This window comes from Trichosurus vulpecula, chromosome 6, assembly GCF_011100635.1.
Source record: "Trichosurus vulpecula isolate mTriVul1 chromosome 6, mTriVul1.pri, whole genome shotgun sequence".
Classification (NCBI taxonomy): Eukaryota; Metazoa; Chordata; class Mammalia; order Diprotodontia; family Phalangeridae; genus Trichosurus; species Trichosurus vulpecula.
Window position 1 is genome coordinate 176,986,006 of NC_050578.1, and position 9,582 is coordinate 176,995,587.

Consider the following 9,582-nt stretch of genomic DNA (forward strand, 5'->3'; position numbering starts at 1 on the left):
CAACGAGCATTCATTATATACCTCTTATATGTTAGCATTGCTAAGCCCTGGTCCTATTATTTTATGGTCTTGTTTGCCTCATTGTGCTCACTGGAAAGAATATTGAGAAGTGCAATTTGATGTTGTTTAAGTGGATCTCTCTAAGGTATTTACCTTAATTGAGATGACAGCAATAGTCTTCAGCTAGGCTTTCTGTAATGATAAATGGTAAGGGCTCTTATAGATATGAAAGAGGGACAATAGCAGATAATAAAATAAACAAAGTAAAAGGATAACTTTTATGACAGGAAACTAACTTATGTGAAGGATTGTCAAGTAAGGATTTCACTCGTTCTGCTTGGCCACCCATATCAAAATAGACATCAATGAGCCAAAGTCTTAAGGCAGGTTTCAATTTGTTGTACAGAGAAGCAAAAGCTGTACTTTGCCCCTGTGTCTAGTTGGTCACCTGACAATGTCAGTTCTTCCTTTCAGGCACTTCTCACATGTTTTCCTTTTTAAAAAAATATTTTATTTATTTTTACTGCTGCTGCCATTTTTATTCAATACTTTATCACCCCACACCAGGATTATTATAATAATCTTTCTTCCCTTGTTTTCCTTTTCTCCTTCATTAAATTCATTCCATACAACACTGCCAATTCAATATACATTAAGATAAATTTCATATCATGTCATTCCTTTTCAGAACTCAATAACTGCCCTTTAGGGAAAGAATGAATTCTTCCCATTCTGAATGCCTCCTGTAGCATCTCCTTCAAGATTATATCTGAAGCCAATATTCAGTAAATTTTCACTGAAATTAATTATTACATTATTTAATTTCCAAAACACTTTGAGAAGTAAGTCTTAAATGTAGTACATTAAGATATCTTTTTGTCAAGGAGTGGGGAGAAGAGAAGTTATCCATCCATTTCTTGCACATCTGAAATGATATTTCAACAGATCTATGTTCTCATCCATGAGGCTGCTCCTACCAATAATGTATATTACAACGAATCTAATCCTTCTAATCCTGTTTGACATTTGTCCATGTCATTCCATAATCATTCTGTAGAATAATTCTTCTTAGGAATATACAACTTCTACAGAAGTTCTGCCATTTAGGTTTAGAGGCCTTGCTCCGTGTATTTCAACTTAAAAGGAATTACTCCTTGAGATAGCACCCTTTGAGATTATGTGTGTATCTATCTATCTATCTATCTATCTATCTATCTATCTATCTATCTATCAACACAAATGTATATATGTACATACATATATATGTACGTATGTTTGTGTGTATACACACACACACACACACATATATATATACACACATATACGTACACATATGCACAAGGGGGAAAGAGAGAGAGAGAGAGAGAGAGAGAGAGAGAGAGAGAGAGAGAGAGAGAGAGAGAGAGAGAAGAGAGAGAGAGAGAGAGGAGAGAGATACTCATGACAATGATTCTTGATTTCCTCAGACTCAGGTTACAGTTCCCCAGAAATCTCTTCAGCCTAGAAGTTCACTTCATCCTTGGATTTCACACACTGGAAGTACCCTTAACTCCTGAAGCTTCTTTTTCTGATCAGCTGGTTCCTTCTAAATCTCTATTTTAAAGAGAAAGATCAGGGTATCTTCATTCCTCTCCAGTCAGTACAACTGAATCTCTCAAATTTTTTCTACAATGACCCATGATAGAGATCTACCTGTCCTTTCAGCTCTTTTTTATATGCTGTCTTCTTACATTAGAAGGCAAATTCTTTGAGGGTAGGATCTGCCTTTCTTCTTTAATTTGTATTTTCAGTGCTTAGCACAGTATCTGGTACTTAGTAAGTACTTAACATATTCTTGACTTGACTTTGACTTAATGCAAGTCTTTCATATGTCATCAAAATATACTAACATTAAATGAACATGACCTTACACTATTATATATTAGATCCATTTATGAAATCAACACAATTCTTTCATATCAATTGTATCATTTATACCTACCTCCCAGTTCTTCAGAGATAAAAAGAGATAACATTTGCAAAACCTTAAAGTTCTATATAAATGCTAAATATTATTATCATCATCATTCATATAACGTAGGGAACTTTCCCTAAATTATCCAAACATTATGTTTTAATAACTCTTGAGTTTTCTCTGGTTAAAATATCTCTACCAGATTTGGGGATGGGAGAATTCAGACTTTGAAGCCACATTTTTTTCTCTGCTCTTTTATAAAGTTTTTTTTTCTACATAACTTTCAAAAAGAGAAAAGAATGTGACTTAATATAGTACAAGTCAGCCTACTGCTGCCATGAATGACAGATTCCTGGTGCCGACCAACTAGCTGGGAATTATAGCCATGTCAAGTCTCTGGGTCCTAGAGCATCAAATAAAATGACCCTTCAAGGTGAATCACTCAGCAGGTCTGTGGATACAATTCGGCAGGCCAACAATATTTTTTTCTTCAGGAAACCTACATTCTATGCTATCACCAGCCACCACTTATGAATATTTCTGGCAACGGTAGAGTTGAAAACTTGAGGGGAAAAATGGAAAATTAAACAGAAGAAGGGTCGTTGGGGGCTACAGTTGAAAACATAAAATGAAATAATGATATCTCTTGTTGGGAATAAAACATTGCCTCATTATCAGCACTCTTAGATCACCCATCTAGTTTACTTTCTATTTTTTCATTCTTTTGATTTTGTTTGACTGATTCTTGATGTCTCATAAAGTCATTAGCTTCCACTTGCCCAGTTCCAATTTTTAAGGAACTATATTCTTAAGTTGCTTTTATACCTCCTTTTACATTTGACCAATTCTACTTTTGAAAGAGTTGCTTTCTTCAGTGGATTACCCCCCTTCCCCATTTGGCCAGTCCTATTTTTTAAGGAATTGCTTTCTTCAGTCAATTTTTGTGCTTCCTTTTCTAAGCTATTGGCTCTTTTTTCCATAATCCCCCCTAGATATCTTTCATTTCTTTGCCCAATTTTTCTTCTACCTCTCTTACTTTATTGTAAAAATACTTTTTGCTATCTTCTAAGAGGACTTTTTGGTCTTGAGATCAATTAATATTCCCCTTTGAGGCTTTGTGTGTAGGTATTTTGACATTCTTGTCCTCTTCTGAGTTTGTGTTTTGATCTTGCTACTGCCATAGCAGCTTCCTATGGTCAGGGCTCTTTTTGGTTTTTTTGGTCACTTTTTAAAGTTGAGTTATGCTTTTATGGCAGAGGGGGCACTGTCCCAACCTTCTTTTGTTGGGGGCCAAGGCTCTGGTCACTGGCTTTCCACACTGGGGTCTCAGTTGCTTGTGGCTTGCCCACTGTTCTAGAGTCTCCTGAAATAGTTGTACTTGTGCCAGGGTTCCAGAGCGGGCAATTTGCCTTCTGCACTGGGGCTGGAGGCCTCACAGCTCACCCCAGATATTTTTAAAGACAGATATTATCAATTCCAAAAATAAAAATCACTTCTTGATGACAAACTCCATAGTCTCTAGCCACTGGAAAAAAAACAAGCAAAAACAAACTATTTTACTTCTTAAGGCCTTTAAAAACATACCACGTTTCCTTCCCCATGCATTTAAAAACATATTGGGTTATCTGTCAAAAACAAAATGGAAAAGAAATTGACATATTTATGTCATCAACACAGCTACACTTAACTGACTCAATGATTTATTAAGCATTTATTCAACTAGGAAGGGCCATTTTAATTTCTCGGGCAGTACCAGAGAGATTATTCTGAATGAGCTTGAAAGGCAACATATTTCTTATTAAGTCAATTAGCATATGATTAATTTTTTTATAATGGAGGAAGAGGCGAAAACTCCTCCTTTACTTTAAGCTTGAAGGCAGAGGTCTGGCCAGATGGAGTCTTACTTTCTACTTAGTGTTCACTAGTCACTGAAATAATTGACCAATTATTACATCTGTTCAAAATATCCTTGTACAAGGAATAAATACAATAAAAGGAATATTTGTAAAATTACACTAATTCTCACTGTTTTAGACAGACAACTCTTATCAATCACCTTGTCTTGTAATTTCCCACTGTTTATTTTGGTAACAAGTACTTGCAAACAAATACGTGTTTTTTTTTTTCCTTTTTCTTTTTCTTACATCTTGGGGTATTTAAGAGCTCTGTCAAAATGTGAGTATTTTAAGGAAGAAATATTCAGTGCCACATGCATAAAAATTTCCAAAAAAATGCAAAGGATTCAGCTGGATTCATCCAAAATATAAATTCTACCCCAAAGTATTCATTCAAAATTTTAAATTACTCTTTAGAACCAAATTAGCAATTTAGGAAGTGTTTTCACCATTTCAGGATAATATTATACACATTTTAGTGATTTGTTTTCAACTGAGAACTTCATGATCATTCAGAGAAAAAACAGTAAACAATTCTCAAATACAAAATAAATATTTGCCAAAAATCACTAATATTTTCAAAGTTCCACTGCCATTTCTAACATGACTATTTGATTTTTAGTGTATAACTAATACAATTTTAAGATTTGGTTGCCCAACAAAATATCTCCTATACTTTGTAGCATGGATGTGGGATTTTTGAAGGAAATAGTTGTTCCTTGGAGTTTTATAACCACCTTTTCATAATTTTGCCACTAGTTATCTGGAAAAAAATAGCAGCAACTATAGAATAGATCCAGCAATTGTGACAGCAACACTTTTCATTAAGGCCAGGTGAACAAATAGATATATCTCCATTAATACTCCTAGCACATTCTACAATTGGGACCAAGGAAACTAAAACTAACCACACAAGGAAAATATAAGTGTGTTATTCAACCAAATGCAACAAGGACTAAAGGCTTTTTTTTTGAGGTGGGAGGGCAGGGCAATTTGGGGTTAAGTGACTTACCCAAGGTCACACAGCTAGTAAGTGTGTCAAATGTCTGAGGCCAAATTTGAAATCAGGTCCTCCTGATTCCAGGGCCAGTGCTCTACTCACTGTACCACCTAGCTGCCCCTAGAGGCTTATTTTTTTTAAATGAGATTTTAAAAGTTTGCTAAAAATAAGAAGCATGACCATCTTTCTCCTACAATAGACCTTTGCATATTAACTTAGTTTATAATGTATATGTATCATAAAAATCAGCTTCATTACGCCATTTCAAAACTAAATATCTAATATTCATTTGGACTCTTTGACTATTTAGATATTTTCCCAATGAAATAAATTTTTTCCATATGTTATCCCAGTGTATTTACATTTATGACCAAGAAATCCTCATCTTACTATTCCTACTATCCATAGAAAAATCTTAGGATTTATATATGAAATATAGGAATTATCTGATCCAATCCATTACTTCACAGAAAATGACATTCTGAAGTCCAGATGGCAAATTATGAAGTGACTTCTACACAGAATGAGTTCATTCTCAGAGCCAGAATTCACAACCATGGCTAATGACTCTATATCCAGTACTCTATAGAGGAAGGGGAAGTTAGGAGTAAAAAGAGAAAAAGCAGGAGAAAAATATTTTGAAAAGATATTTACATGAGCAATCTTCCCTTAGGGAAAACTAAACCATAGTTGACTTTTCAAGTTACCCTGCTCACTCTTGGCTCTCTCCAATTCCTTTAGCAGCTGTTCTTCCCCACTAAACTCCACTGGTAGTTATACAGTTATGACTGCGAGAAATGATTATTGATAACCAATGATTTGGGGAGATCCAGAGTTCCCCTTTTCCTATAGTTATCATTTCAAAGTTCAGTGTCTTGACGGATATTGAATTAACTCTCCTCAACATTGGTCAGACCCTACCCAACCTTGCAAGGAATCTCTATTCTAAGGTGAATTCCACTCTTGACTGATAGCTTGATTGCTAGGGTGGAGATAGATCCTTTTGCCTAGATTTCCCAAGGCTGGGAGTAATCTGGACTCTCAGTCCAAGAGTGACATGATGTCATTCTCAGCCCCTCATTAGAGTGAGTTCACTTCTCTTTGTAAGGTCTGTCATTAAATGTTACCCAATCAGAATTGATTGCTTCCTCAGGAACACCCCTCTTCCAAGGGCACATAAGCTATGAATCCAGCTCCATGATTGTTTTTGGCGTTCGAGAGTGCCACTGACCTTTTATTAAAATGCTGGCATTATTAATAAAATGACTACTTACCCAGAAATCACATATTTTGAACTTTCTAATTAGGACATGACCTAACTTGTACTTTGCATTATCATCATATGCACTTGCTAGTAGGTTTCTTATGTAGGTATTCTTGTCTTTTATTATGTGGGCTTATCCTATCTCCCCATATAAATGGCAAGCTATTCAATGAGTAGGAAATCTATATTCTGTTTCTTTCTAATACCTCATAATGCCTATATTTGAGAAATACTGATTTGATGGATTTGCAAGCAAAACAAATAAAGATGCTTTTCAGTTGATACTTTATCCATGTCTATACTATATTGTAAACCTTTAAATTGTTTAAAAGATCAGAATCAAATATCAATGCTTTGTGATGATGTCATAAATTTAATATAGCAAAATTGAAGTTTCAATGTTTTGAAATTACAAACTCAGTAATAATAATAATAATAAATAACCAACATTTATATAGTGCTTACTACGTGCGAAGCCTTTATAATGATTATCTAATTAGATCCATACAACAACTCCAGGGGATAGGTGCTGTTATCCCCATTTTACATATAAGGTAACTGAAGAAAAGGAATGCTAAGTGACTTGCCCGGTGTCACGCAGCTAGTTAATTGTTTGAGGCTGGATTTGAATCCAGATCTTCCTGACTCCAAGTCTGACACTATACCCACTGCACCGCCATGAATTTGTGTAGTTGTGAAATTTTTCCTTATGGAAAAAATGGCATTTTTGGTATAGGATTTTAATTCTGCAATTACAAAAACATGGAAAGGTTTTAATCCCTGATTTTTAACATTTTGATAGTATCATTTAAATATTTCCTTGTCTCTTACCCTAGTAGCTTACATCTTTCAAGAGAATAATTCTTGCTTGAAAATAAGTTTTCTTTAATAATAAAGAAATAAGAAATTTTCCACTAATCATATATTAATTATTTTCATAACCTGAGTAATTGCATTTAAAGTGGTCATGTAAAAAGGAAGGCAATAATATCTTTCAGCATATTGGTAATACATTGACAACTTACTAATATGCAGTTTCTTATAATCCTTTTAGGGGGTTTTAGGAAAATTCATATTGCAAGAAAGAAAGATAATTATTTGCTTTTAGAAAATTGAAAATGCATTGGAAATTGGATAATCATTATATACTATCAAAGACCAAGAATAGAGAAATAGAAGTTAGACTTTGTATTCAGGCTCAAGTACAGATTTTGTTCTGTCCGTCTTATTCAGTGCATCCTACCAGAAATTTCTAGCTTTCTTTTATGTTGGAAACAACTTGAGTTTTGTTCACTTTTTAAATAAAAGCCTTTCTAAGAATGGTCTAAAAGGTTTCAGTTGGGGAGGGGCCAGATGTCAGCAGCCCAGATCTTTTTAGTGGGACCATAATGGAGAACGGCTCAGTGATTACTGCTGTGGAATTTAACCCTCAGGTCAACAATCCAATCCTTTAGCAATGGTGGCCTTTTGATAATAATAGTTCTCCTACTTCTGGGACAACAGTCACTTTTTTATTGATAGAAACAAGAAAGGAGGAAAAAAGCATTTAAGGCAAAATTGTAAATTGAAAGAACATGGAAAATTATTGTCTTGAGACTGAGTTTCAAAGATCATATCAGGGAATTCTTGACAATTATTTCCAACATGGAGGGATATGCTACTTAGGGAAGGTTGAATTTAGTTGCTTACCAATTTTAAAAATTAACATATATAAAGTAATATCAAGGATTCCACTTTGGCTTTCAAGTTTGTTCTACATATTCTAATATTATTTGTAGATCTTTAATTTGATTGATTTGCTGTTGTCCTTGGCAGTGATCAATCAGTTAACAAGGATTTATTAAGATTTTACTGTCAGCTTTCATACCTATTTTTAAACTACATTATATTTGCATAAGTGAACTTTGGCCAACTTCTTGCTGCTCCAGAAAATGGTATGAAAGATTCAGTAGATGATGCTCTTTCTTTTGAGTTCTGAATAAGACAGCATTATTGTTGAATAGGTAATGATTGGGACAGATTAGAGACGTTGTTCTTTTCTTTTAAGAGGGCATCCATATGATTCTAGAGCGGGGAATGTCCCCAGGTTATAAAAGAGGTCAGTTAAGCTGGGGAAAGGGAAATACAAGGCAGAACAAACCAGAGTCTTCTCCCAGATGGAAATTGGACCCATAAGATTCTTGCTTCTAAGCAGTCTTTTCTCTGAGTGACCCATGATAGAGGAACCAAAAGAGTTATTTTTAGTGACAATATTAATGAAGGTATTGACACACTTCTGAAAGTAAATTGATATTTTATACAGACACAGACACTGACACAGACATACATACATATGTGTGTTTGTGTGTGTATATAAACATACATACATATATATTATATATATTTATATACATGGAGAGAGAGAGAGAGAGAGAGAGAGAGAGAGAGAGAGAGAGAGAGAGAGAGAGAGAGAGGGAGGGAGAGGGAGAGAGCGCATGCACACAGAGACAGACAGACAGAAGAGAAGAGAGGAGGAGGGGGAAGACTGGAAACAGACAGACGTCATATCTTATGAAGCAGCAATCAACTAAAACATATGTGGGATATCAATGTAAATAATCCCATAGCATTTTTGTAAATGATATATATTCTACTATAAACCATTCATTAATATTACTGCAAAATCGTATCTCTTCAGTATAGGTATAGCTTATCTTCCCCAATGGAGCATAAGGACTTTATCCTTCACTTAACTTGTATACTCTAAAGAAATCAGTACTATCCAAGTAACTGGCACTTGATGAATGCTTCTCAAATATGAGTGAGACTTGTAATGAAGTGTAGTTTGAGGAAAAAATCCATAGATGTCTTTGATAGCACATACTTTCATACTACAATGTTTAAGACAGAATCTATGTTATCTTTTCACTTTCTAACATACTGAATTGAGTTTAGTATTTATTATTACCCTGCCCCTGGGCATTTATCTATTCATCTTAATATCATGAAACAATATGTACCTGAGAAACTATCTAGTTACTTCATAAAATCTCAAAATTCATCCCATCTTGAAATCGATTCCCAAGGCATAGGGTTTCTGAAAATGAGGAAATTAGCTCCATGATACTGAACACCCATGACCTTTGATGCAAGATTATTCTCATCTTTCCTATAAGTAGTCAATCTGATCCTTTCTATCAGATTGTACTTTGCTTATCATAGTTAGATTATAAACTCAGTGGTTGGTTCTAAACTCATGTTATCGGTAATTTAGGAATTTTTTCACCTGTCATTTGGGTAGATCTGACTATTTTAAGAGGGGAAAACGGCTAATCAAAAACATTTCAAATGACATTTTTGTGCTAGGAGTGCCTGTGGCAAGGAAGGTCATAGATATCATACTTCAATTGCTTCAATATTCCCACTGGGAAATCTCTCCATTGGACAGACCATCTGCAAGCAGTAGAACCATTATATATCTAAAATGTTT